The 27,755-nt window shown below is 42.2% G+C and overlaps 1 protein-coding gene across 4 annotated transcripts in view; it reads right to left on the bottom strand.

The window, feature by feature from the left end:
- Positions 1 to 18,487, bottom strand: part of BTBD7 (BTB domain containing 7) — a 56,366-nt gene extending 37,879 nt beyond the window's left edge. For 2 of the 4 annotated variants that reach the window (XM_082761794.1, XM_082761797.1), the window contains exon 1: positions 18,356 to 18,487. The gene's annotated coding sequence lies outside the window, so the exon portion shown is untranslated. Of the gene's footprint in view, positions 1 to 14,497; positions 14,632 to 17,742; positions 17,760 to 18,355 lie in introns of those variants that run through there. The other 2 variants (XM_082761796.1, XM_082761795.1) reach the window with 2 other exon arrangements.
- Positions 18,488 to 27,755: the final 9,268 nt, after the last annotated feature.

The following is a 27,755-nucleotide window of genomic DNA, read 5'->3' as shown; positions in this document are numbered from 1 at the left end:
ACACAAACAGATGGACAGGTCAGAAAGAACATCACAAAAGTAAAGTCTATCCTCAGAATTTTTTAGACTCAATTCGGTTCAGATTTAATATTGTGAACATGTAACTAAATTCCACCAGGCTGGTCCAGGTGTAATTACACTTACTGTATTCTACCAACCTTATCCCCTTTCTCAGGGCAACTCTGGCATGCCAGATCGAACAACTGAGTACCACACAAGAGTATGTGTTTCAAGGAAGTTGCAGCACCTGGTCTCTTTTCCCTGCTTTAATAATCTGTATTTCTGGCATGAGTTTAGAAGTGTGAGTTATCATGATGCTGCAGAGGCGAGATATGATCCTAGCTAGACACACACACACCTGGCTTCTTAGTCACAAACTCAGCATGCAAAACGGATCCATCTCGGGGAGCAGAAAGTGAGAGGCTGCAGATTACTGTAGGCATAGGGATGGGGGGGAGGGGGGGGGGCAAAAACAAAAAACAAGTGTCGCAACATACAAGGGCTGCTTACACGAGGAAGAAGAGCAGAGCCAGGTTTGGAAACCTGGCTTAGAGATGTAGCAACGTGAAGAGGTGAGACACTGGCACGGCACTGAAGCATTACGAAGAGGGTGTGTGCTTTTCAGCTGTCTGATGCCACAGAACAAGGTCCCTCAAAGCAGGCCATCTGGTATTTCTGTGCCCATTGGGTGCTTGCAGAAAGGAACCACAACACCTCGCAGTAGACATTTCATACGGGCAGAATCCCTACCATGAAGGGCTTACAGCCCAAGTCTGCCTCACAAAACTGCAGGCTGTTATACCTAGCCAACTTCTGCAAAGGCAGAAGACCACCACAACAACACAGCAGCTTTACTGGCATTGCGTATGCCAAGTGCAGCCCGTCTGCAGGCTCAAGGACACAGAAAGGGGGAGCTGCCGTGCCTGCCCTCTCCAGCTAGGTGCCAGTCTCCTCGAGTGCTTGTAAGCTGGTGCTTTTCTCAACCTTGTCTCTATGCAGATTCACCACAGGTCAGGAAATGGAAAAATAAAAAAATTTTGCTTGCGTGGTGAGATAAGCCTGCTCAGTATGAAACACGAACCAGAGCGTGCACAGAATGGGCAGCATCACACCTGCTAACGCCAGCAAATCTCCGCAAACACAAGCTGTTGGATTAGTTCAGTCTTATGCAATGTTCTCCCCCACCATCACCCATACATAAAAATAAGCTAGTTATTCTAGGATAACCATACCCATATGGATGCAGACCTCTTCTTCATACAAGAAAATCTCCACGGACTTAAGGAAAACCACAGTAAAAAAACTTTCATCAGAAGTGACGCTTCTATTGATCTGTGTACCTACAGGCTGTGGTGCATAGATTTTACATCCTTTTCTATACGGAATTAGTTACATTTAGTACAAGCAATAAGAGTCGGAATTCAAACTGAAAGGCAACTGTATCACAAATAATAGCCAGCATCCTGGGTAGATATCCCAACAACTTCCCTTTTCTCTGGGAAAATTGGACTTAGTTCATTTGGACTGAGTCCTGGAAAAACGTCATTGCTATTCTACTTTCTGCTTCTGTGTTCAGTTGCAATGCGTTAACTCATCCATTAGATGCCAACTAATACTTCACAATTCTTCCTGGCATGGGAAAAAGAGTAGCCTGAGACTCAGGTTTGAAGTTAATACCTCACATCTTCTTCCGTTTGGCAAGAACCGTGCCCCAGAAGATGGGTAAGGAACATGATCAAGGAGTCTATGCAATAATCCAATGCATTAGATATTCACTGTCTGAATTTACAAAACACAAAAGATTGTGAAAATTTTAAAAAGCTCATGAAATGTCTGATATATAATTTAATTAAAAGGCACAAAAGCATTGTTACACATTAAACCCGAGTGAATACCATGCAGAATGAATTCACTCACTAAACATAAAATATGTAACAAGTAATTTTGCAAAACATAGGCCAATGTAAAAAAAAAAAAAGTGTCATTAAAGCTATATATATAAAAATAAATGTATATAAACTATATGCCATTTCAGTGAAGTTCAATGCATTTAAGCAGAACAGGCTCTATGGTCAGCCACTCTGTCCATTCACGTATGTCACAATTTGTGTGTCCTTTCTAATTTAACCATGCACCGAGTGGTCAAGTGGATGGTAACAGACATTCTGAGGGTATTTTGCATCTCAAATTCAAACATTCCAGTTAGTTACAGGGTACATTGTGCCCCATGGCTCAAACCTGATCATAGTTGATACCACTACTCTCCTTAATGTTGTGTATCACTTGAAAATGTAGTCTTTGAACTTGTATTACATTTCTAGATGTTACAAGGTAACACTGCATAACCCACAACCCAAACAAATTAAGCTGGCAACAATGAGGACTGTCCTGGAGGAAGCCCTGCCTTCTGGCCTTCATCCTCAAATCCACTTTCTCTCCCTTATTTGTTCTGCCTCAGATATTCAGTGAGCAAGAAAACTGATCCATGCATTAAAAGCAACCTTGACAAAAAGTTCTGTTTTTAAACAGTCTCAGTTACCAGTTGGCTCCTTATGGCATCACACAAGCACCTGCACCAGGACAGGTAGAAAAAGAAAGAGCTTCAGGGAACTCAGTGACTAGAGCCAGGGCTGCACCTTTTCTGCCAGCAAGGCATACTTCTTGTACCACTTGTGCGTACAGGAGAGTTTCTTTCCCTCCCCCGGCACGCACTTCAGCCTCCACACTAAACCCGGCCTACCTGCACAGAAATCACTCTCGCATGTACCTGCTGAGCCCCGTGTGAACATACAGATTGCATGCTGAGCTATGTGCCAAATCAAGAATGCTTCTTCCCCATAGTTAAAGAGCACTGCAGAAGAAAATTAATGAAAAACAAAGACACAATGCCAAATAATTAGATACTTAGCTGCCAAAGGAAAGATTTCATCTTTCCTTGCAGATGTTATCTTGAATACCAAAAGCTTCCTATTTCAGCTTAACTAAACAATTAAATCTAATTTTAGTCTCAGAATACAGTCCTGATTTATTTTTTAAGAACTACTTTTGTGTGAACTTCTTGCGTGGTCCAGTTCACATCCATGTGAACGCACACATTACCAAGGCTAAACTCAAGATCTGCTGACCTACTGAAACAGGATCTCTTGTTGAGAACAGTGACACACAAACAGATGTGCATTGTTTTTCTGTATACGTGTACACAGAAAAAAGTTAAACTATGTTGAAGTTCTCGTTCAAAAAAAAACAAAAAAAACCACAGCCTGCAATGCAGTAAATAGTAGATGAACTGTGTTATATGAAGCCAGAAAGCTTTAGGAGCCAGAATTACTTCAAATGCTACTGAAAACACAGACGTGACTTCCAGATTAAACCGATACGTAGAGAAAATCAAAAAAAACCAAACAAACAACACACACACACACACAAACACACAAACCATAAATCTAATTAAGTCTTAGTACCTGAATTAAGTTCTTCACTCTTCACAAAACTTGCAAACTGAACTTAAGATTTTAAGAACCTAAAAGGATTTGCATCTGAGGTACCTGGGCTGACAGCCAAAAATTCCTGGATTGGGAATTTTGGTTTAACAAAAATCTATGTACAAAATGGACTTTGGCTAACAGTGACACGTTGCTTATAGTTATCACTCAATACAAAGCTTTCATAAATATTTCTGTATATTAATTAGATCCCATTGGACTAAAGGGCAAGGTGGGGAGCATTACAACACGTTCTACACCCAAAATATCCTCCCACACCACCAAAAAAAACCTTAAAGACCTTTTTGTATTTCTTCTGCAGTTGTTGCCACAGGATTGTGAAACAGCGTAATACTAGGGAAAAAATTAAGAAATCGTATCAAGCATACGTACATACTTGTACCATCATTATTTTTCAGGTTTTATACTGTGCTTCACACATTTGAGATTTACTGTCAGTAATGGACAATACAAACATACCTTATTCATATTTATTTACATCTTCATTTAGCCAAAGACTGCTTTGCTCTTTTGCCCCAACAGTTCCCTTCTAGCAGCAAGGAAGCAGAAAGGACATTAGAGGAGATGACAACATCCAGCAGCAAACAGGTTTGTTTTTGCACAAAATGCAACTAACCAACCCAAGCACACACCAACTAAAATGGCAAATCCCATTAAGAACGAACTTCAATTAAATTTTAGCAATAATAAACTTTTAGTTACTTATTTAATGTTATAAAAATAAGCAGAAACACCTGTGGGGACAGTGGCAAGGGCCTGCGTTCACCAGCGTGCCTGAACCTGCCTCCAGACGCAGCACAGCAGGCTGGCAATGGGCACTGAGCACCGAGCCACGCTCAGGAGCACCACGACAACCCCATATCCAGCAGCACGGTTCTACTGCTCCCGTCCACCTGGGGAGGCTCCAAACACAGCCTTGGCCACAACGGTTATTACATTGCATCACTACTGGAATTACCAGCCAGCAACTGGGACCAGCACTTCAGCATGAAGAAGAAGTTGCTTGTTTCTGCTTGGAGTTGTAGCTAATACATCTGGAAGTTTCTAGTTTGGATTAGGACTGTACAAAAGTGAGGAATTAATAATGTTCTACATGATTTCAATCTAAAAAAAAAAAAAAGCTTATTTCATTATTTACTGCATGGGGAAAAAAAAAAAACAACAAAACACAACTATAAGCAAAACACCAGACCTTAAGCCCTGTCAGCAGTTCCAAGCACAAAAGGGCAAGATACAATGAGACCATGAAAGTGACTGCATCGGTTGGTTCTTTGCTTCAGATCACGTGTTCTAGCTACCACAAAGAACACTTTTCTGAAGTTAAGCGTGAATTTCAAAACATTCTCTTTTTCATAAAGTACTATACTTGCCCATTAAAAAAATAAGATAAAGTGAAGGAGGCAAAAAACCCACAGTAATCCTGGCCTTTTATTTCTAGGCCTATTGAGACCCACAGGGCTGAGCTTTAGAAAAAATAATATAACCTGTACTACTTTTCAACACATCCTCTGGGGAATCAAAGTGAAAGTTAAAAGAACTATATTCAAATCAGGTATGGAGGCATGTAGCCTTGAACATATGCATACCTTAGAAAAAAATGAAAACACTGAGAAGTATTCAGGCAGTTGAAAAGATAGAAAGTACAGAAAACGCCATCTCTTCAGTACTGTCTTGCAAACAATGTTCAAAGTAGGCTTGTTATGATCAGCAAAGCAATTCAGAGCAGTGTGAATGTGTCACATCCCAGAAGCAACTAAGTAATGTCACCTGTGGGTAGTGACTGGCTGAACCACTAACCATGATGAAAAGGTGCCAGACTTAAACATCTTTATATTCCCCTAAATATACCTATCTTTATATACCACTTAGAGATAAAATGCAGTAATTGAATTACAACAGTACAATGCCACAAGGAACAAGAAATTCCTCCCAAGCAACTTAAATATTTTTATGTATTGAAATATGAACCTTGATCTCTACGTATCACTGATCCTTCCAGCTGGGTGCAAGCACCTACTAGTTTACCACAAGTCTGATTGATGATACTCACATGACAGACCTAACTAATGCTCCCAAAGTTTAATTCAAAAGACCACTTTTAGCAAAATCAGCAAGAAGTTGCTTACTGCCTCTTGATATGAAGTAACTGCTTGTATTCTTCAATGATTTTCCACTTTTAGAAGTTCACTTGAAATGAACATGAATGTGATTCAGACACAAAGCATCATTAGAACTACCTTGCAAGAATATCAGAGAAATCCTATCCACTAAATCTTTATCAATATCACTGAACAGAATAATTAGGTATGAACATGCCTATTTACAGGGAAAAAATGAGAGTAACTCATTTTAGCCCATCTAGAATAACTGCATGTTACATTGACATAATATTGCATTTTATTTTGAGGAGTGCAAACGTTTTTCAGAAGATTTATTCTAAGGAAATAGAAACGTTTGCTTTTTGTTGTTTTTGTTTTAAAAGAAAAGGAAGTCCTGTTTGGTGTAATAAACATGTTGTGAACACATTCAGTAGTTTAAGACAGAAAGAGGAACCTCCAAATTACTTGCAAAGTATCTCAAAGAATGGATCAGACATTTTAAATAAAAAAAAATATATAGCAAGCTTTAATTGTACTGAAGTTCTCAACAAGATTCAGTTATCTTGCCAGGCAGCAACTTAACTTTCAGCTAAATCCAGCTTCAGAGACTGGGACTGAACCTGCCTTGGAAGACCGCTTCCCACTCCCTGTGGGCCTGCCTGTCCTGTAGTGCAGCAGTACACATGAAAGGTGCCCTCAGTCATGCGCTCAGGCAGCGTCTTTTCTTCCTCTAAAGAAAGAGTAGCAGTGGAGCAAAAGTAAGAACCTTTATGCAGTGCATTTCAAAGTCTTTTTATTCAAGTAGCCTGTCTGTCAACAGGGTTGGTATTTTTGTGAGGAATGGAAGCCTGTGTGGTTTCCACAATTCACATGGTTCTATTCTATGTTTTGAGACATCCCCGTAAAGATCCTTGTTTCATCCAGAGAGGGAACTCCTCCTCTTGCTCGAGCTGCGACCCAGCTACAACACAAGATGCTGTTTTAAATTAGCAAGTCTACTAAGACAGGGAAATCTTGGCTCAAACCCCAACCATATGGAAGATTTGTCTCTGGATTTTAGCACCGCTGCTTTCTCACATCAGGTACCATCTCAGTGGGATATACCCTACTGTCTCCTCATTCCAGAGATGTTTTCCCTTTTCTCCAGGCCCAATTATTTCACAGAGAGCCATTTACTCTGAATTAGGATCTCAGAGCTTCCTGTACACAATAGTGCTTTTAAATCCAGCACAGAGTTTACATTCACTGTATTTCCTCTAAGAACATACTTCCTCTGAGAGTACATTAAAAGTTAGTAGTAAGGCAATCTGAAATACCATGCTCTGCACCTACCTGCTTTGATATAACAAGAAGCATCATCCATCATCTCTTAAAATTTGTCATTTTCATTTCACCTTCAAGAACAGCATCATTTTGATGCTCAGCTTCCTTATTAACTACCACAGTCTTAACAGGAAAGGTAGAAGTCTGGTGATGACACTACTTGGGGTTTTTCCAAACACTAACCCCAGCATCACAGTGTTGAAGCACACTAAAAATCTTGGACCACATACTGATTGGCCTTCCTACATGGATGTACTCTGTTCACTGATCTCTACAGTCTCCGGCTGCAATTGACACATCATCCTGCCAGTCAGCCACTGCATCAGGAACAACTTCATCTTGCGGTATTTCTGTTGCTCATAGCCATTACCAACATCATTCCTCATTACCTCAGTGTCTCTGCATAATCCTCCTCCTTTCTGCACATGGCCCTATGAGATGCTTGGTGACAGGACAACATGGAACTCAATTACTTCCACTGAAAACCTCCTCCTGTGGCCAGAAAAGCCATTACCAGTATTGCCATATATTCAAAACATTTTTCTCTACATCCTTCTTAATACACCACCATTCATTCAGTTCTGAAAAGCATCCTCCCCGTGCATCCTTTTCTCCTCACACAACAACATACTTGACCTGTGCAGCCTCTGCTCTTTGATACAAGAAAAGTTTGAAGTACCACTTGCTAGCATAATCTTATGCCTTTAGGGCAAATGGATCCACCTATTTACAATACAAAAGCTGGAACACAGAAAAAAAACGGTAAAGAACTCAAAAGGTAATCTAGTCCAGTCCACTTCATGAGACACAGCAGGTATTTTATAAAAAAAAAAATCCTTTCCTGAACAAGGAAAAACAACAAAAATTGAAAAAAAAAATCAAATCAAACTGACATTGAAGCTACAGTTTACAATGAATTTCTACAATAATAGTCACAAGCCACGATGAGTCTTAGATGCAACCAAAATAGTTCCAATCTTGATTCAAAACATACAATTTGGTATATGTAAAAAAACAAAAAGCTGTCTCACTGGCACTGTGGTTCCACACGTTTCCTCATTGGCGCTCACCTCAGCTCCTATTGCCCTCTTCATGAAGCTCCTCCATTTTGTCACCAACGAAACCTCTTCTGCAGGAGTTCTCTCCGCTGCAGCTGGTTCCCCCACCAGTTTGGTGACCAACCAAGGGAATGTCAGAGGGGGAAGAACAGCAAGAAGTAGCCAAAAGGCTGCTCACTCCCCACAGCCAAACATGACGTATGGTTTGACTAACAGTCAGTTGGCCTGGCCTTCACAAATAAACATTCCCAGTCCCATGCACTCATTCCTACGGCAGAGCTGCCCCCCTTACACTGCAGCAAACACTTGTGAAGCCCCAGAACAACCCCATTATCAGGGACCGACAGGACCTTGTTTGTTTTTACCTGATCCTCTGGTGCGACTGCAAGCAGCTCTGCCTTTAAAGGGTAGCACTGCCTTGTCCCCATTCAGTCATCTGTCACCGAATTTAAACATCTTAACGAGAGTAGTTACAAAAACCCTCTTACAATGCAGTAGTTTTTCTATAGAGCTTGTAAGAAATTAGAAGTAGGAAAAAGATTCCCTGCAAGTTGTCCTCAAACAAAGGGCAGTCCTAGCAGAAACAGGCGATGTATGTAGTGCCAGCTACCACAAGGACTTCACTTGCGAGCTGTCACAATACCCAGTGAGCTGACCCACAGCTTCTCTTTCGGCCTGTACTACTTTTGTTCTGTGCTTGTACAGTTTGCTCCTCGCCTCAGCTAGGCCTGTGTTAGCAGCCCCTCAGACAGCAGCCACTGCGAGTGAAGATGTTCACACTGAGGGATACAGGGGTTGCTTTTTGAAGGCCTGGAAGATTTTAAGTTTGTTGTCACAGAATACACACACCTCAGTATTAGTCATGTGGAGAAAGAGAAAAAAAGACAAGCCTGTGTGTTCTCCTCCAACCGGCAAGCTGCTGACGGGGAGAAGCTAGCTGTATAGGCAAGGCTCTCTGCCCGTCGGCTCTTGACAGATACATCTGGACAATCCAACACCACCGCTGAAGTCAAACTAACAAGGAGCTGTACCGTCCCCTCACTCCTCTGCTCCAGCCAAGTGGTTTCCCCACTTCCCTCACCCAGAGATGAGGTGATCACCCCACAGCTCGTTTCAGATGGCTGATCCGCCACACAACAGCTGGAGGGGGCGGCAGGCAACGGAGGAAAAAGGGAGTTGGGCCGGTTGGGCCGACAGTCAGCTGCCACTGGAAGGGGAACACGTAGCTGTGGATGTGGAGAGCAGACGTGCTATTGCCCTGCCTCACAGTTTCACAGAACTAGATCCTCGCAGTCACCAATTTAATTCCCTCTCACCTTGGGCTCAGCCTCAACTAGTCTCTCTAGCCTGGCCCCACCACACAAATGAATCCTCCCTCCTTGGGCAATTCTGAAGCTCAGGTTTTGCTGCTAGTATATCCCCTACCCCTTCACAGCCCACCTCAGATTCTTTCAGTTCTAGGCTACACATTGAAGCAGGCAGCAATACAAAACTGAACTGGAGGTCAGTGTACACAGTATTTATATAATTGGCTCATTTGAGAGCTTGTCAACTGGTTATGGACCATCACTGCCCTGAGGGAGTCTGATATGATTCTGTGATATTCCAGGTCAAACACACAAGATACCCCCTCCCCCCCCAAGTATTTTTTTTTAATTACTTTTAATTTTGAAGTATAAAAACACCGCTTGTGGTGATCTTATGTATGTTTTCCACATCAGTTATTGCTGTACATAAGATTTTAAATACTTATTTAGAAGATTTCTCCTTTGGTTGGGGTTTTCTGTGAGAGGAAAGCTTTAAAAGCCACACTGGCTTCAACAGCTAGCATTTATATCATAACGTCTGATGCCAAGAAATCTTCCTATGCAGCACACTTCAAAGATTTCAGCTGTTTGTAGACAGACATTTTAAGAGCATGCACAGTAACAAAAGACAGTATTGCAGTGCCTCTCCTCACAAGCAATTTCATAGTCTTCCACAAACTACCAAATTCCTCAGAATTTACACCAAACCTTTTAGTGCCTACACTTAGATTCCATGACAGCCACCATAGCCAGAACTAAATGCCCACAGAATTTGATGTGTTTTTCCCCCAAAATACAGAAACCTATTTCAAATGGAACAGTAAATACTTCCTCTACGATAAAAGCAATCAATTAAAGGAAAGGCTTAGTCAGAAAACCAGTCTAGTAGTTAGCCTGCAATTAAGCCGGATCTTTGTTTACATTTTCCCCTTGGCAAGAAGAGGAAGTTATGTCTTCCAGATTTCCTATGAGCTCTCTGCATTTCTAAAGCATTAATTTTTTGTCCTGTAACGTGAACATGCAGGTTTTACAGAAGAGTCAAAGGAGCTATACATGTGTTGATGTTAGTTCCTAAAAATGGATCCACCAATCATTTACACATTTAATAAGTTTAGCAATATCCACACACACCTCATATATACAGACATCAAGATAGCAGTTTTGAGACCTTGCTGGGTGTTTTCTGTTTAACTATTTGCTAAAGCAAATCTGCCCTTTGAGCAGACTGCTGATAAGCCTTAACTCTTCTCTCTCCTTTCACAAGGCTTTAAAAATTTTTCAGCTGATCAAGAACATCTGAAAACATTTTCATAAGAAATCAAAGAAATGTTTTAGAATGAAGGCAAAATTTTTAGATTGTATTAAATATTGTACTTTTAGATTGTATCTCCTAGAGTAGAGGAGGCTTTTCATTAAAACAACCTGTTAATCTCATTTTATACCCAAGTTTGCTCATCTACCCCTATCCACAACTTTCCTTCACATTCGAAGTGAAAAATACAGGAAGAGGAGCCTTTGCCAGTGCATGCTACACTTACCAAACCTCCTTCCATTCTTCCAATATTTGAGGATTTCATCAGTATATGAAAAAAAGTCAATATTGCCAGAAAAAAAAGCACTCTCACTTCCCTCTGTACCCAGATGACCATTCTCATCAACTGTCTACTTCCCCCTTGCACACTCACATTCAGTGAGCTGATTTCACCCAGCTCAGTTTCAAACCTAACAAAAATAAAAGGTTAATTCTAATTTGAATGAAAGAAGTTAATCATGCATACAGAAAAAAAGCAAGTTCTGTTTCCTTCCAAATTTAAAACCAGGATGAAACTCAAATTCACAAGATGCTTAAATAAGCACTAGAGACTGCTGAGAACCACCAAGGGCTTAATACAGTTCAGCCTTGATGAAGGTAAGACCAAGACACTAAAAGTGCCATTTTCTAAAATAGTTCTCCAGAAAAATAAGCTGGTAGCTAAAGATCAGCATGAGGGGAACAGGGAAAAAGAGAAAGGGAAATTCCTAAGGTTCCATTTCCAAGGGGACCAATGGGGAAATATCTAGATCAGCATAAGCCAGTTACACCAAACTGGCAAATTTTGAGCCAATAACAAAATGAGTAACTACACAATAATGGAATTATTTTATATATTCTCAAGGAAACTCAAGGGCCTTGAGAAACATACAACAAGGCAAAGCTAACTGTATTTTCCGTAAAATGGAAAAGCCCCAAGTGGCATGGGAAGATCCTTTAGGAAGTTTCATTTAGGACTGTATTTCTTAGCATCACTATTCTCAGAAGTCTTGTAGTTTAAGCCCTAAAAATGACTTAAAATAGTGAGAGTCCAGGTTACAGCAAAGAACTTGTTTAAATTCAATTACTTAAAGAAACAGGTGCAGAAATACATGAGTCACTTTACTAAGAGTCACCAAGTCTTCAATTTTATGTCTAGAACGACAAAGCACTAATACAGAGGGGATAATCTTATATTGTATGACAGCTTTACAATGCTAAAAAGGTATTTTGGTATTTCAAGTCCAAATGCATGTTTCCAGCAGTGTTTAATAGAGGACTAAAACCTACAGAGATTTTAATGATCAAGTAAGAAACAGTAGGTACTTTCTGATCCAAATCATGTTTCTTTTTAAAAAAAGAATGAGAATTGTTCCCTTAAGTTTTATTTAAAAAAACAGTTGGCCAAGTTTGGAATTAGATAATCTGAGGCAGTAAATACATTCTTAACCAATACTTAGATAAATTAAATCCCCAAGTCATTCATGAAAATAAGTTACAAAGAGAGAGAGATACCTAGTACACTGGGGGCAGACTTACAAAGACATTGACCAGCAGCTCCTCATCCTCTTATATCCGATACATTCCTTTGTAGACACTACGGTGCTTACCTATATCCAGTTCACCATTAACGAGTGTAGCCTCACAGGATGTGAGGAGTACTGACATGGCTTAGAGATTCTTCCTTCTTCAGCATCAAGGCCATCACTACGCTGAATAACAAAAACTTCCTGTCTTGAGTGTGCATTTTGTCAACTTAGCAATTTTCTGCCATGCTAGTATCTGAAGTACAATAAACAACCCATCTCAAAAACATCCTACAAGTACCTCATTACAAGCTGACAGAAGTAGCTTCGACTTAAAATGCAAGCATAAGCAATTTGGTTGTATTTCTCTCAGTCACATTCATTACTAGAATGACTTTAAAGAAATCGATGAGCCTATTAGCTTGATGATCACCTCCGCCCACATTCTAGAGGTTTTACAGTTATTGCATTTCTCTTCTTCAGAAAACTGAAGCTGAGATGCCCATCACAGGATAGACTGAGGTGTAAGGCATCAACCTTTAATGCATTCCCATACTTGATTAGGTGGTTGTTTTTTTTAATACAAGAATAGAAAATTTCACTATGTATATGTCTATACCTCCCTCTTCTCTAAGGGAGATGCTATGGTCATTCAGTTAAAATGAATGAACAGCTTTAGAAGTAGTTAGCCTTCCATGTATATTAAGAAAGCAAACCTCTGGGTAGATGCAATGAATCCCCTAAATGCCTCCAGTTGTATGAAGGACTTCAGCACAGCCCACCACTAAACACCACAGAATCTACACAGATGAGCACTACGATCACAGCAGCAGAAAGTCAAGGATCATGAAATGCACAGCAACCCCAGTTCCTCCTTTCCAGCAATCAAGGGACAACTTTTTTCTCTTCTTCACATCAAGAGCCATCATGAGAACAAAATAATGTAGGAGAGAGTCAAAGAAGTATAAAGAAAAAGGCAGCACAAGCCCAGAAAATATCATCTCATTAGTTTCTGATTAGATTTGTTATTTTAAAGGGCTTTTTCTTCAGCTCTCAAGTAGCATTTCCAATTTTGGGGTCAAGAAAAAGGTATGAAAAGGAACTTCAGTCATTTATACCAATTATTTATAAAGCAATTAGAATAAGCTACCCATCACTGAAGTGTTTTACATACTTCAGTGCAGCACTGATGCTTTGGGTAGCAGATGATAAGCAAAGCAGCATTCCATTTTCATACTAATGCAAAGTGGTCTACCCAGTCACTCAAAAAAACTTTTATTTGCATATAAATGAGCGTAACTTCATTAGGATATGCTTTCATATAAGACATTAGGATTCTTGCTTCCTGTATTCCAAACTTTGACTCGAGACTCAGCACTGGACAGAGAGAAAGCTGTCTTCTTTGATCCAAACTAAATTCTAAAGATAGATGTTAGAAACGCAACAAGCACCACCAAAAAGACAACACCGGTGCACATCAACATTTTGCAGCTCCACTGATCACAGAGCGTCTGCAAGTACAGTGTCACAAAATAAAATGCATAACTAAGAGATAAGCAACAGTTACTTATTAAATCGCTGGTTCAAGCAAATCCTTTGAGTCTACCCATTGTTACTATCAGTAGAAGTGTAAATTGGCTTTAGAATTATCCTGTAACAGTTTTAACAGATCTTGGACAGGGCTTCCAAACCAGAGAGATCTCATGTGCCATTAACGAGCTTGATCTAGCTCTTCCCAGTGGAAAACACTGAACATTTCAAGCGATGCAGAGTGGCAGGAAGAGGATATGTCTTAAAAGCCCCAAGTTAGTACACTGAAATAATCCCATATCAAAGAGGTCAGCAGAAATAGAAAGGTTCTTTAAGAAGATAGGGAGTGGCACTAATAGCAGCACTAGGAAAAGATTCTTGAAGGGAGATTTAAAAAGAACAATTATGTTCTACCCTTTATATTGCAGTGAACTGGCAACAGGCTATGATAGGTAAGAAAAGTAAAGAATAAAAAAAAAATAAAAATCAATCTTTCAAATACAGGAACAACTTCACTGGAACAGCAAAGTTCCAGTGTCACAAAGAACACACGGTGAGAATTCAGACAAGATTTGAGCACAAAGATCACACAGGACTTACGAAACAATCAGACAGAAGAGCCAGTGTTAGAATGTCATGTTTGAAAAATAAAGCAAGACCTGCAGACTTAGAAACTGATTGAGGAAGGTGTTACCCTCAAACGTTACCCACTCCACCTCCCCCTCACACATGCCTTCCTGAGAATTGTTTCTGAATCAGTTTTGACCGCTGTTAAAAGATTTTGGGGTTTTTAACGCTCTGGTAAAACATGGTAATTCCTATTTTCCATTTACAGAAATAACTTAAACCCACAGACAAACCTCAGAAAATCCCCAACAAGCTGAAGTCGCCGGAAGCCCCACAAGTTCTTTAAGTTGTTAAAGTCCACAACCAGTCGTTTGATACAGCTTCATGCAACACTTGCACTCAATGGAGTAATCAAAACAGATTTAAATTTAACTAAGTATATAGTTACATGTGTACCTCAACACACGGTAGGCAACACAGTCCCACCCCCAGATCCCTTTCACCTACCTGGCCTTGCCTCTATTCCATGCCGGCAAGCAAGCTTTCCATAGTAATGCAATGACCCAGATCTCAGACCTTATCTGAAGCCTTTTTGTGTTTCAGCGGTTTATTTTTCAGACAGATCACTTTCTTGCAATGGTTAGAATGAAGCAATATAAACAACTTTACCAACACAGCTGAGGAGACTCCGTGGGAAGCAGGAAAAAGCAGCTGTGGACAACAAGCTTTTGAGCTAATTCTGCCAATAAACACCTGTCCAGAACCTCACAAACATCCCGATAGAGCACAAAGGTGTTCCACCCTAGTCCCTAGGGCAGGTAAATGAGAGAATTCAGATCCCCTTAGCTCCTGTAAACTCTTTGCATCAACACTACAAACAAAAACAACAACAACAAAAAAAAGACAGCAAATAACATGATGAAAACAAGGTGCTAAAGCTGTACAGAATTTCAGGCAGCAAGGCACAAAAAAAAGCGTGGTATGCACCACCACTGCTACTCAACTCCTTCCCACCATTTCTTGCCCATTTTGATTCTCCCCAACACAAAGTTCTGCCATTCTCTACATAAAGCACACAAAGATTTCAGGTCTCCTCCTAGCAGCCATTCATTATGCTGAAGGCATCATTACAACTGGCATCCTGCTTAGGAGATGTGCAGGACAGACTGGATAGGCACAAAAAGCAAGACCAGCATCAAACTTTGCATCTACAGTCCCTTCATATAATAGCTAAGGCATAGAGGTAAGCCAACAAAGGAAATAATATTCTAAAAATCCATAGTAAATTCTACCCAAAGATTTAAAGATACACTGACAAGCCTCATTCTTGAAAGAAGCTAGGTAATGAAACTGAGATACGGCAATTACATGACTCACGGGAAGCTCATCTAACACTCAGATCTCAGCTAGGATTCCCACTCTCCACCACACGCACTAAAAAAGTTTGTATATCTGGTTTTCCAGACCTGTTATTTCAGAAGGTGGTAAAAACCATTGATCTTGTAACAGATACTAAAATTCATGCAAATGCGTTCAGAAATACAAAAAAAACCTGAAACTAGAAACTTTCAGTTGAGATTTGCCACAAGAGGAGTCAGATTCTTAGTAACAGCATTAAGAGCACTTTTATTTCTTATTAAGCAGAATTTCTCATTTTATCTTTATACAGCTTTCATTAGATTAATGTGAACTACATGGAGTCCATGCAGAGTGTCTATAGGATGTTTTGATGCATCTAACTTTTTGACTCTGGAGGGCAGCCAGAACCCCATCAGCCATCACTGTGTGGCCAAGGCATCAGAAGACGGTCCCCTTTCCTGGCACACAGTCCCGTACATCGAGACCAGACCAATGTGGCAGGAGGACTAGGGCTGGTGTTACATGTCCTGCTACAGTCGCATGTAGGACCACAAGCTACCACAGCACCAAAGCAGCCTGCAAAGCAGGACAGAGGAAGATGTTGTCCAAGCCTCTAGGTTAATTACCATCAGTGACAGGTGTAAACCTGACATCGCGTATGCAGCAACTTGAAAAACCTCTTTCAAAACAAAGACTCAATATTTTGTTAGTCTACTCATCAAGCTCTGACAGCCCCACTGAATTACATTCCAACAGCTGGCTGCAAAGACAGCATTTTATACTGTATTTTAAGAATGAGCAACATGCCTTCACAATACAAAGTCTTGAACTTGTCTGAGAAGCTCAAAAAAAAAACAGAAGAAAAATCACAATGACAAGTCCATGCAAGTCTTCCAGGAGCGCTTATAAAAATAATTCTGTTCTTTCATGTATGACTCTCTGCAAATCAGTCAATGCCAGCTATAAGCATTACAACACTACTGTATCTATGACTCAGCAAGGAAATCTGGAAACACGAAGAAAGCTCATGTTATTAGGAGACAAGGATTTTAAGAAGCCAGCAATTATGATAATGCCACAAAACAATGATCCAAGATGACTCGTGTTGGTGCTCCTTCTATGTTTAAACATACAAAATTAGATTAGAGAGTCAAACCCATTTATATACTGGCTAAAGTTTGAAAGCAAGTAAAACAATGCTTCAAAACACGAAGGATTTGGTACCTCCAACAGCCCTCCCCCCCCTACCCCCCGCAATTCCGATGAACAGGAACAAACACTGACTGTACACTGTGTGAAATATTTACCTCTATTTCTCAGACTACCTGTATGTGGTTCAGCTATACAAGTCTCACTAATCTGAATAAAGACAGACAGCAATTGGCAGCTTAATGTCAGGACTGAACACACAAGCCTTGTTCATTAAGACCATCACCAGACATTTACATATAAGCACGAGCTGGTGCCGATGTTCATATAACATTATTTGGTGCAGCAAAGTAGCAAGTTCTTAAATGGATTAGCTACACTGTTGTCCATCAACTGAGAGGAGTAAGAATTAAATTACTCCATGAATGGGGAGAACAGCACAAGCCATAGCTTCACCACACATTATCTTCACTCAATAATTTTACCGAACACACACTCTGACCTTGCCTTGTAAATCACGCAGTCCACAGAGTCTGTGCACTGCTAAATAAAAGACACTTGTTCCACATACTCAAAAATAAATCCCTACAGAATTAATTTCGATATGTTGGCACTGGACTCTTAGTCAACAAGGGGTGGAGGGGAGAACGGAGAAGATTTATATTGCTTTCTTAATCACAAGGTTGAAATAGAAAGTAATATAGAGGCGCTGGATCTGAAAAGGAATTCCCTTCCCCGCACAAAGCACACTAACGCAGAGACAGCGGTCCAAGGGTTACGTTTGAAACATGAGGAGAATCTCAGAAGAATAATCCTCTTCCCTAATATCTTTCAGACAAAAACACTAAAGCTTTAAGTCATCAGGCTTCGCAGTGCCTCAGAAAAGTTATGAGCACTACGAGTTTGATATCCAAGTTTCTATTTTTATTTTCTCCCTTCTAAATGAAAGCAGAGCACGCGATATGTGGTAAAACCTGAGGTGACCGCATCTCGCGGCGTATCTGCCAAGCACTCCAGCTTCGCGTGTTACCTTACTCTGGTCTGGAGCAAAACCCCAAGCGATGCTGTGTCCCCTGGGCTAAGTTCTCACACAGATAAAGCGGGCGCTCGTCTCACGCTCACCGAGCATTTTATCACCTTACTGTCGCGTTTCATGCTGGCGGCTCACTCGCGTGCCATCCTCTCCCCACGGCCTCAGCGGAGGCGGCAGGGGCGAGCGAGCAGAGCCACGACAGCGCCCCGGGGGCAGCGGGAACCTTCCAGAGGCTCCCCACGGGCACCCCCCGAGGACACCCGGGAGCCCCTCGGGGACAGCCGCCGGGCCGGGGGCGAGCCCGCACCCCGAGCTGCGGCCGGTTCCGAGGGCCAGCAGCGGGCACGGGCTCGCTGCGAGGTGCCCGGGGTGAAGCCGGCGGGGGCCGGGAGGTTCCGGCCGGAGCCTGCGGGCCGGGGCCGGCCGCGAGCAGCCCCGCACCGGAGGCTCCGCGGGGCGCCCCCCGCCCCGGGGCACCGCCAGCGCCCGGTCCCCGCAGCCCCACCGCGGGGGCGGCAGCAGCGGCGGCGTCGCCCCCTCCCGTTTCCCACCGCGTATCGCGCTCGGCCTGCCCCCTCCGCTCCCGGCCCGGCTCCCCGCGGCGCCTCACCTCCGGCAGCCGCCCGCCGCCGCCGCCAGGCCCGCCGCCGCCATGCCGCCCGCTCAGCGCCGCCCGCTCCCTCCCGGCCCCGCTCCGGCCGCCGCCATTTTGCGCCGGAGCCCCAGCCTGGGCCGGGCAGGGGCAGCGGGCACGGCGCATGCGCGGCGGCGATGCGGAGCCCGGGCCACGTGGTGCGCGGGGAGGGAGCGGGCAGCGCCTGAGGGGCGCCCGGCATGGCGGCGGGCGGCGGGGCCGGGCAGCGGGAGGTGGTCGGTGTCCTCCCCATCACGGCCGGGGCTGGGGAGGGCCGTGGTGCTTCGTGGCACTCGTTGCCGACGGGGAGATCACATTTAAGGGGTAGAGGCCCACGGAAGCTCCTCAGAAGGCGTTTTTCTGGGATTTGTTGCGGGTTCCAGTCAGCCCGGGTTGGGGGGGCTCGTCCTCCTGTCAGCAAAATGGAGGGTGGGCAGCGCGGCCCGGCACTGCTGGGGGTCCCCCCCCCCCCCCCCCCCCCGGCAGCTCGTCCCCTCCTGAGCCTCAAATGTTGCTTGTTTCGTGCGACAGGGCTCGTTCACTCGTTGTACCAGGTGCACAAGTGTCTGCCATGGGGGTGGTCTGTCAGCACACGCTCTTTGTCCTCGAGACTTCCTTAAGCTGCTTATAGCAAGAATAAGCTTAGCTCCTTGTTTTTCCAACCCCCTTTGAGCTTGTTACAGGCAGGCAACAATCAGATTCCAGCTTTATTTTTCAAAATAAAATGTACAATGTTCACCTGGAAATAAACCCGCAGCACCTTCCCCCTTCCATTTACCTCTGCGTTTGTTAATTAATATTTCACACATCAGGGTGAAAGTAGGTGTCAGTAGTAAAAAGGTTTGTAGCTTTTTCCATTACTGCTGGTACCATTCCTGCTATATTTTCTTTGAAGAAAGGTGTGTCTAGAAAAAAATGTATTGAGGATTAAAAAAATAATCAGCCACTATACCTGTAAAATCACTGTTTTCTAAATCAGAGAAAGTGACCAAAATGTCTCTAAGATTTCTGAGAACAATAAACTATATAAGTAATCAAAATTACTTGTGCTCTCTAAAAGCACCAAGCACCATACATCTATATATGAGAAGGTCTGAGAGAACAGCTTCATACACAGGCAAAAAATCTGATTATTTATCATGGCAGAAAATATTCAGTGGGCTGAAAGCCACATCCGCGATCATTCTTGGTTGATAAGGGCGAGCTCTGACCAATTATGTGCCCTCCTGGCTCTGCTGACACTCCATTTCTGGAGGGAAACCTTCCTCCCGCTTGGCATCACCCTGTCCTCCAACCATCTCTGTAATTAGCTTTCCCAAATGCTGCAGACCTCCCTAACTACCACTTGGCATAACATTCCAGACTGCTGAGCAACTTACCAAGAAGCTAAGAAAAAAACTTCTGATACATTTGGCCATGCTGCAGACTGTTCTTTAACTGGTTTCAGCCTAAAAACTGGTGGAGAAACAGTTGGGCCGATGAACCATATCTTATTCTCCTTGGTTGTTTAACCATCTCAGTTACTTATATGGTCTCCAATATTGTAGTATCTGAGAGAATCAAAGCTTTTGACTTCCATATCCTCACAGTACCAGAGGGAGATAAGGGAGTTTTTATAATCTCAGTTTGATAATGTTCACACTCTCAAGGTTATGCTTGTATCTGTTCAAAGGAGACTGTATTCTGTAAATATTATGTCTGTGTGAGCTGCTGTCGTTTTCCAGAGAGCTAATCTAACTGAGTAGCAGGCATAGCTCAGTCTCTTCAACTGTTGTCTGATAGAGCCTTCTCATCTTCTATTTCTGACTCTTCTCGAGCCTGCCCTAAACCACTTTCCCGTTCCCTGCCACTATATACCACATTCATTGAATTTCACGTAAATTAGTGTTTAGCTTAGTTCGATTTTGCACTGCTTTTCTATAGAAATGTGGCACGTGATCATATTGCTTGTCTGTGCACATATGGTTTTAGGTCTATTAGCCCTGCACTGAAATTTTCTGTACTCATTGATCTGTTTCTCATTTCTCCTTATAAATGCTGCAAGTATTGAAAAGGCTTCATTTGTTTTAGCCATCAAAGTCAAACAACCAAGACACAGACACCTACAGAAAACTAAACTGCAAATAGCTTGAGTGCTCATGGAATTGCTAACTTAAATATATCTGTTAGGAGAAATGGTCGCAGCCAAGGTACTTAAATATCAGCCATGTGTGATAACACATGCTTCTGTATATCATCCACAAGTTATTATATCATTGTTACAATTTTCAGTGCTTCACTGAGATCAGCATAGAAGTAAGAATTAGTTGAAGTTAAGTAAGATGCAGGTCACAGAGCTTTAGGACTGAGGGGAAGTAGCATGCCAGCTTGGTTTCCAGGTGACGTGAACTAGTTAGGGATTTGTTGCCCAAGTTCTGCAGACAGATAAAAAATCCATTCTTCCCCTAGCAAGTCTGGCTTGTAATCTTACAAGCAGTAAAAATGTGAAGAAATGAAGGAAAAGAAGTCTTGCAGGCTGAATGTTTGCTTTGTTAGCATTTTTTAATATTCTAATATCATAAAACAGAGTGCAGTGAAAATGGCGGGTTAGATTAAAGTGCCAAGATCTTCTTCTGCAATAATCACCCTTCTGGTAGCTAAACTAAACCTTCTCGCTCATGTCTTGGAGACAAATGGTGTGTTGGTTGACAAGTTGGGGAGACATCTGTCAGGCTGGAAGTGAGGGAGGCCACCGTGTGATTTTGCTTCAGACGTTTCAAAGCACAGCGGTCACCCCTTGCCTGCAGTGCAGTCTTGTTGTCTTAGGACTGTGTGGTCTTATGTAGTAGGCAATTATGAAGCCAGCCAAGAGTAAGCTGACCAGCTCGCTCTGACACATCAAATCTTGGTGCAGGAGACAGACTGTAAAACACCGAGATACAAACCTTGCTGCGGGGGAGTGGGAAATGGAAGCTAATTGGGTTCATGTGCAGGTAAATGTGGTTTCTGAGATGGGAGGTAAGAGTTTCACACCATCTGACAAACACCCTCAGAGCATGTGCATATTGCACACACGTCACCTCCTTGATCACATAATTATAATTTTCACACAGAGCTCTCAGATATAAATTGATCTTCAATTTTCAGCGTGATTTAGATATGTTCAGATTGATTGATTTAATATAATTGATCTCCTAATGAGCAAAATCTCACATGCCTTAAATATTGTAAAAGGACATCTTCTCTTTAAACAAAGCTCAGACTTAGATACTGTCTGAGCCATGCAACAGTTCTCAGTACTTCTGCTCATACAGAATGATGTAGTGCTTTATTCATTTTTTTTTGCAGAGACTTCTTTGAAATACTTACTGATGATAATCTCTGTACATTTCATTTTATCTCCAAAATCAGGAGTGCTAGTAGGAAAAATTGATTATGTGTCACCACTTATTAAAAATAAAACCAACCCAAATGTCTATTGCGGTTCATTTACCCTTCATTTGCACTGGGAAGCTCAAATTTTGAAATACCCTCTGGATATTAAGCCAAATATATTGAAGATGAAACATGGGAAGAAAAAAGTTCACTTGCATTGATTCATTTTTTGTCCACGGTTCATTTCTTAGACTTTTGGATGTTCCATTCTCTTTTTATTCCAAATGTGTGTGTCTACTGATTATCATTATTAATGAGGTATTTGTGTTGCTGTGTTATGTGGAGGCCCTAACTAAACCTGGGGTCCCATGGTGCTGGATGGTAGGCCAAACTCAGATTACAGTACATGCTCTAGAGAATTCACAAATGAACTGGAAGGTATGGTCATACAAGGTACAGAGAGCCTCCTGCAAACCACCAAGACATCTGGATATGTGTAATTTTCAGTGAGAGCTGGATAACACCACATGTTGCAGAAGTTAGCCCTGAGTGCCTAATACAGAAATATTGTCAGCTGAGTTACTCAGAGAATGCAATTGTCTCTTCCTGTTAGCAACACCTTGATATTCATGGCCATTTGAAGTGTGACTTCCTAGCATTACACATCGAGTCCTTAAAGTCCAATTTATCATGACTTTTCACAGTGTGTGTATTTCTGTTTCAATTTTATGGCACTTAGGGCAGTAAATCGAAGCTAAAGAAAAGCTTAGAATACTTTTAAGTATTATCTGTTTATTGGTAGCTAATTCACAATGAGTACATCCTCAGGGGCTGAAAAAGTAGATTGAAGATTGATGCGTATGCTAAGAAAGCTTCATTTTTATCAGTGATGAATAGTGAGATTCTGCAAATATATAGATACAGACTATTACTAGCCCTTTAATGTTATTCCTTGTTTTCTTTCTTACTATGTGAGCTTTTATTGCTGCCTCCTTCAAAATTTCCCAGAATGGTCTTCACCATACCTATATGCATATTGCTTGTCGTACATCATCCTATTGCCCCTCCCAGAGCAGACTGGAGTTGATGTGCAGTGCACAATAATTGGATTTCTACAGCCAGGGATGGCAGGGCAAGAGCTGTGCTTCCTTGTGTGAAATGGATGGCATGGGAGCAGAGCAATGACAGCAATATGCTCTTTCTGCTTGTCCTTGAGTCTCCAGGTCTTCCCCATCAGCTGTAGGTGAGAAAAGCTAGGGGGCATGGACACACCCTTTCTGAGAAGCCTGGCAAGTTTGATGAGGTGAAATAGTTGTATCCAAACGATTACTTTGGCAGAGGTGTTAAATATGCCCTCCCTGGGGCAGGTGGCAGAAAATACACGTACAGCATGGGCCTTTGAAGAGACATGAGGAAAAGACCTGGCATTAGACTCCTGTGTTAGCAAGGGGAGGCCTGGGGACAGAGGTGTGTCTGTGGGACAGCCTGGCACCTCGGGAAGTGAAGACAAGGTTGGTGGCAATCTCTGCCAGGAGGCTGAACGTTACGAAACTGCCGGCCCATGAAGCCAGTGGGATGACAATGCTGGGCAGCCCGTGGCCATTACATTTAGGGGAAGATAAACTGACATTGGGAGATACAATGAAGATCTCAAATTGAAGCACACAAAATGAACCATTTCACCTGTGTGACCTTTATGCAGCTAACTTGTGCCCACACACAGGGAAAATTTCTACCTCTGATCACCAAGGCAAGTCCTAAAAGGAACATTATCTCCTTGTAAAGCAAATGTCATCTGGATTAACCTTTAGTTGGGTCCTTAAAATGGTTTTAATTTGTGTTCAGTTCGTTGTTACTGATGGTAGTGTCACTGATGTTCTTGGTGAGGGTATAATCAGCTGCCCTGTGGCTGCATTCCCTGGTAAATGCTCTCTGCAATTTGTCAGTGTGGAGAAAGATGCCAAAACCAAACCACTGCTGATGAATGCAATTGCTTGCTTTGGCTGCAGATGTCTGCACTGCTGGTCTTCTCCTGCCACTTAGTACTTTATCAAATGATCACATTTTTTTTCCACAGCACCCATTTCTGTGAGCAGTGTGCACAACGTGAGACGAGCACTGAATGAACAGTTACTCAATATATTGATCTCTCCCCACAGTTCAGTGAGTGGCACTGTACCTACTTCACTGCACGGTCTTCAACCCCTGTTTTAAATGCAGTTACTAACTTCCTAATGCCCGTTCTGTGCATCTAAATGCTACACAAACACTAATGAATTTTTGAAGAGCAATTAAGTCCACCCTGTAGATTACAATGCGAGGCACAGAATTATTCAGGAGGGGAACCTGCAAATTGTGGGGTCCCACTGGGGATACACAGGCTTTTGTGGGTACTTACCAGTACTGTAGCACTTGCTACCTTTGGTGCATATTTCCCATTCAGTTCAGTTGCAGCTCTGAGTCTGCCCTTTTGCAAATTTGGCACCAAGATTTCACGTCAAGCACTCAGAACATGAGGAGCAAACAGCTAACCACAACTTATGAAAAGTTTAAATGATCAGCTCATTATTTCATTATAATTTTTGGCAAAGGCAAGGTTGGATTCCCAGGACAGCACTTAGCTATGAGATGGTGCCTTTCTATTCCTGGAATTTCTTGCCTCATGCCATTTGCACTTTCCAAGTTCTGCAACATGCTGAGCAAAGGTCAACATGTGGACAACATTTTTTTAATATGTATGTCCCAGAACAGGTCCCTCCCATAAGCTATCTATCAGGGTAGACCTTGCTACAACCCAGTTGGATCTGTATGACATAAAGTGCAGTTGCTGATGTTAAAAATAGTTATCCCTGGGAACCTAGATACAGCTTTTGAAGTTATATAGCATCGGCTGAATTTGTAGCACTTAGTGGAATTTGTCTGTGCTTAACATATGGATACACTGAGTAGAAAGTTCATGCAAGAAAGATGGCAGTAGATGAGCAGTGGGAGAATGCATGATACAATAAGCAAGAAATGATGACATGTATGTAAAGCTTGTTATTTGGATTCAAGTTGCTGAACTGGTAGCCCTCTTGAGATGTTGCTTGATCAATGATGGACCAATGTTGCTAAGTTAATATTGCTACTTCCTCTATTGCCTTAGCAAAAAAACTTAGGTGCTGAAGCTGGTCAAGCTGACTGGACAAGACTGAGTGAGGCTGGTTTCTGAAACAGGGAAGGTTAGAACCAAATCAAAGCAATCTGTCATTGTCAGTGAAAGAGCAGTGCTAACAACACCTTCGGATGCTTGAAGTCTTTGGAGTGCCAAGTGAGAGCAGCAGGCAGGGTAGCTAGTGTGCAGGAGAGGCAACCTCAAAAAAAGAAATCAACATGATGATCTCCTACTCTTCCTAGAGAGCTGAGCACTGTAAAGAATTGCTCACAATCAGCAAAATTTCTTGTTACATGCATCTCCTGGTCTTTCTCCACTGTGGGTTACCTTTCAGCTGTGCCATTCATACTATTTCTCTAAGGAAGCACCAATTTTCTGAGATTCCTTTTCCCCCTTAGGCATACATGTAGTTTCCATAGGATCTCTGAGTTTGTTGAACTTCAAGAAAGCAGGGTTAATTACCTTTATTTTTTTACTTTTTTTTTTTTTTTTTTTTTTTTTTTTTTTACTGTTCTTCGCTTCCTTCATGAAATCCAGGAACACTTATTTCCCCTTAAAGTCACCTTTCCGCTCTACATTCTTCACTGTTCCTCTCTGTTGCTTGGAATCAAACGGAGAACGAGCTCCCTTCTAGCTGTATTCTTAATAAAGACATCACCAACACATTCCAAGAGTTAGCTGGACAATCTGTTCTCTATCTTTTTCACCTATAATATGTGCAGAAGGCTAAGTCTCTGTTATTTCAAAACGTGGAGCAAAACGTGGATTCTGTTAGCTGCTCTCAAAAAGCCTTGTCTGCATGGTCTTGCCTTCTTAGTGTCCTTGTGAATTCAATGCTCTTATGCATTTCCTTCTTTATCGTTACCTGTATGTTAACATTCTGGTGACATGGTATGGTAACTCTTGGTTTTGCTAATTGAGTTGTAACTCAGTTATTGCATTTAAGATTCCTACAATTTCTAATTTATTTCCTGTGTTTTTTTGCATTGATGTGTGAACACCTAGGACGTTCAGGGAATTTGCTCACTGTCGTTCCCGTCCTCCTGACGACACCTTGACCAAAGCAAAGATAGTGTCCCTGCTTCTGTACAAGGTGTTCTGTACTCTGACTTGGAAAGCAGCTGGCTTCTTAGAAGGGCAGCTAGTGCACCCCCAGCTGATGGTGCTTCTGTGGAATACTGCAGCTGGCCAGCTTTCCTCCTCTGTATGAGAAGGAGAATTTGAGAAGGAAAATAAATTCATCAGAAGTTCATGTCCTGAGGTACTCCAAGGCTGTGCAAGGACAGAGGAATTTATGAAGCACTGACTGAGGATTTTTTGCCTTAGAGGGCCTCTGGCTGACAGGAGCTTGAGAGACCAGAGTTGCCTGTACCACAGCAGGGACTGACCCATGTTTTGTTTAGTGACAGTGGTGGTGCTGATGTTGCCAGGGAGATCAGTAATTCCACACCGAGCCACAAGGCATTTCAAGGATAAATGAAATGTTATCGACAGGTTGTGGCTAATAATCAAGAGTTAAGGACAACCGATGACTCCTACTGTGAGATCCAAGGCAATATCAAGAGTGTGAGCAGAGTTTCTTCTTAGGAGAGAAAAGGAGGAAAAGTGGATAGAATACCACACAAATGTTCATGCTCGGACTCTGATGAGGCTTTTAAATATGAAGATGAGACCTGAGAAGGTCATGTATGAACTTCTGTACACGGTAGTGGGGTCCTACTGTCTTCATGGGCTAATTCTGGGGGATGAGGGACTGTATCCCCCAGTCATGACAACCATGGATTAGAATTAGCTGCACTGGCATGCTGTATATACATATATATATATATATATATATATATATATATATATATAAAATATATAGCATGCATATATCCTATGCAAAGCGTTCAAGCAAGCAGGAGGAGTTACAGCAATTACTTAAATGAGGTGGTTGCCTTGGGAGCCCCTTTTAAATAGTTTTAGGTTGTGTCAGATGTACTTCTATGCTGAGTGACGATTCAAGAGCCTTTGGATACCGAGTATAGGTACAGATCTAACCGATAAAGTCAACCCTAAATGCAGCAAACTGAAGTGGATGGAACATCGCAGTGGTTTCAGTTAATAATCTGTTGAAAGTCTGGTTCTGCTTATGTTTCAAGCCTTTGGCTCCGCCCTTGCTGTTTGCCTTTGAAGTTAGCATTCATTGCACACTGATCTTTGTTTTCTCTCAAGCACTTTCATCCTCTGCCCCAGGCCATCCCATGTACATGGGAGGAGATCTGTGCAAAAGGCTTTTTTCAAATCCCTCCTTAAAATTAACGTCTGCTATGAATCTTACGAGCAGTGGTACTCTGTTACCGCTCGCTGTGCTGCATATGGCAGTTGCCTTGTTACTCCTTGCTTTTCCCACCACATGTACATTTATTTTTGGCTCGGGCTCTGCCTTTTAAACAGAAAGGATCCTGATGTGCCAAAAGGTACCTTGGTAAGACCAGCTTTGCTTGAAGCCAGTCTTTTTCTCAAACTTGCCTTTGAAAAAGGTGTTTCAGAGTGGAGAGAGCCTCTCAGGTTTTGTTGGGACAGTGACTGCACAATTCCTGTTACAATATTAGAGAACAGAAAGGAACTGATTTCAATTCCTGATAATTTTTCCACTTGGTGTCTGATTTTCTCTGTACTTCACTTTCTACAGAGTTCCAGAGCCAACATCATCTCTACTGGCTCTGAAATCTCTGCATTTCTTTGCTGCACAACAGAGGCATGCCCCTGTGTTCCTATGGGCAGAATTCACCTTCAGTCAGTAATTCCTTGCAGCCAAGTTTGGACATTAAAATGAGCATTGCAGGCAGAAGACAAAAATGTCAAAGATCACTGAGAGAAACTAAT

The sequence above is a fragment of the Aythya marila genome (genome assembly GCF_965140915.1).
Source record: "Aythya marila genome assembly, chromosome: 5".
NCBI lineage: Eukaryota > Metazoa > Chordata > Aves > Anseriformes > Anatidae > Aythya > Aythya marila.
The sequence above is the reverse complement of the archived record's forward strand: the minus strand, read 5'-3'. Positions and strand labels throughout refer to the sequence as shown.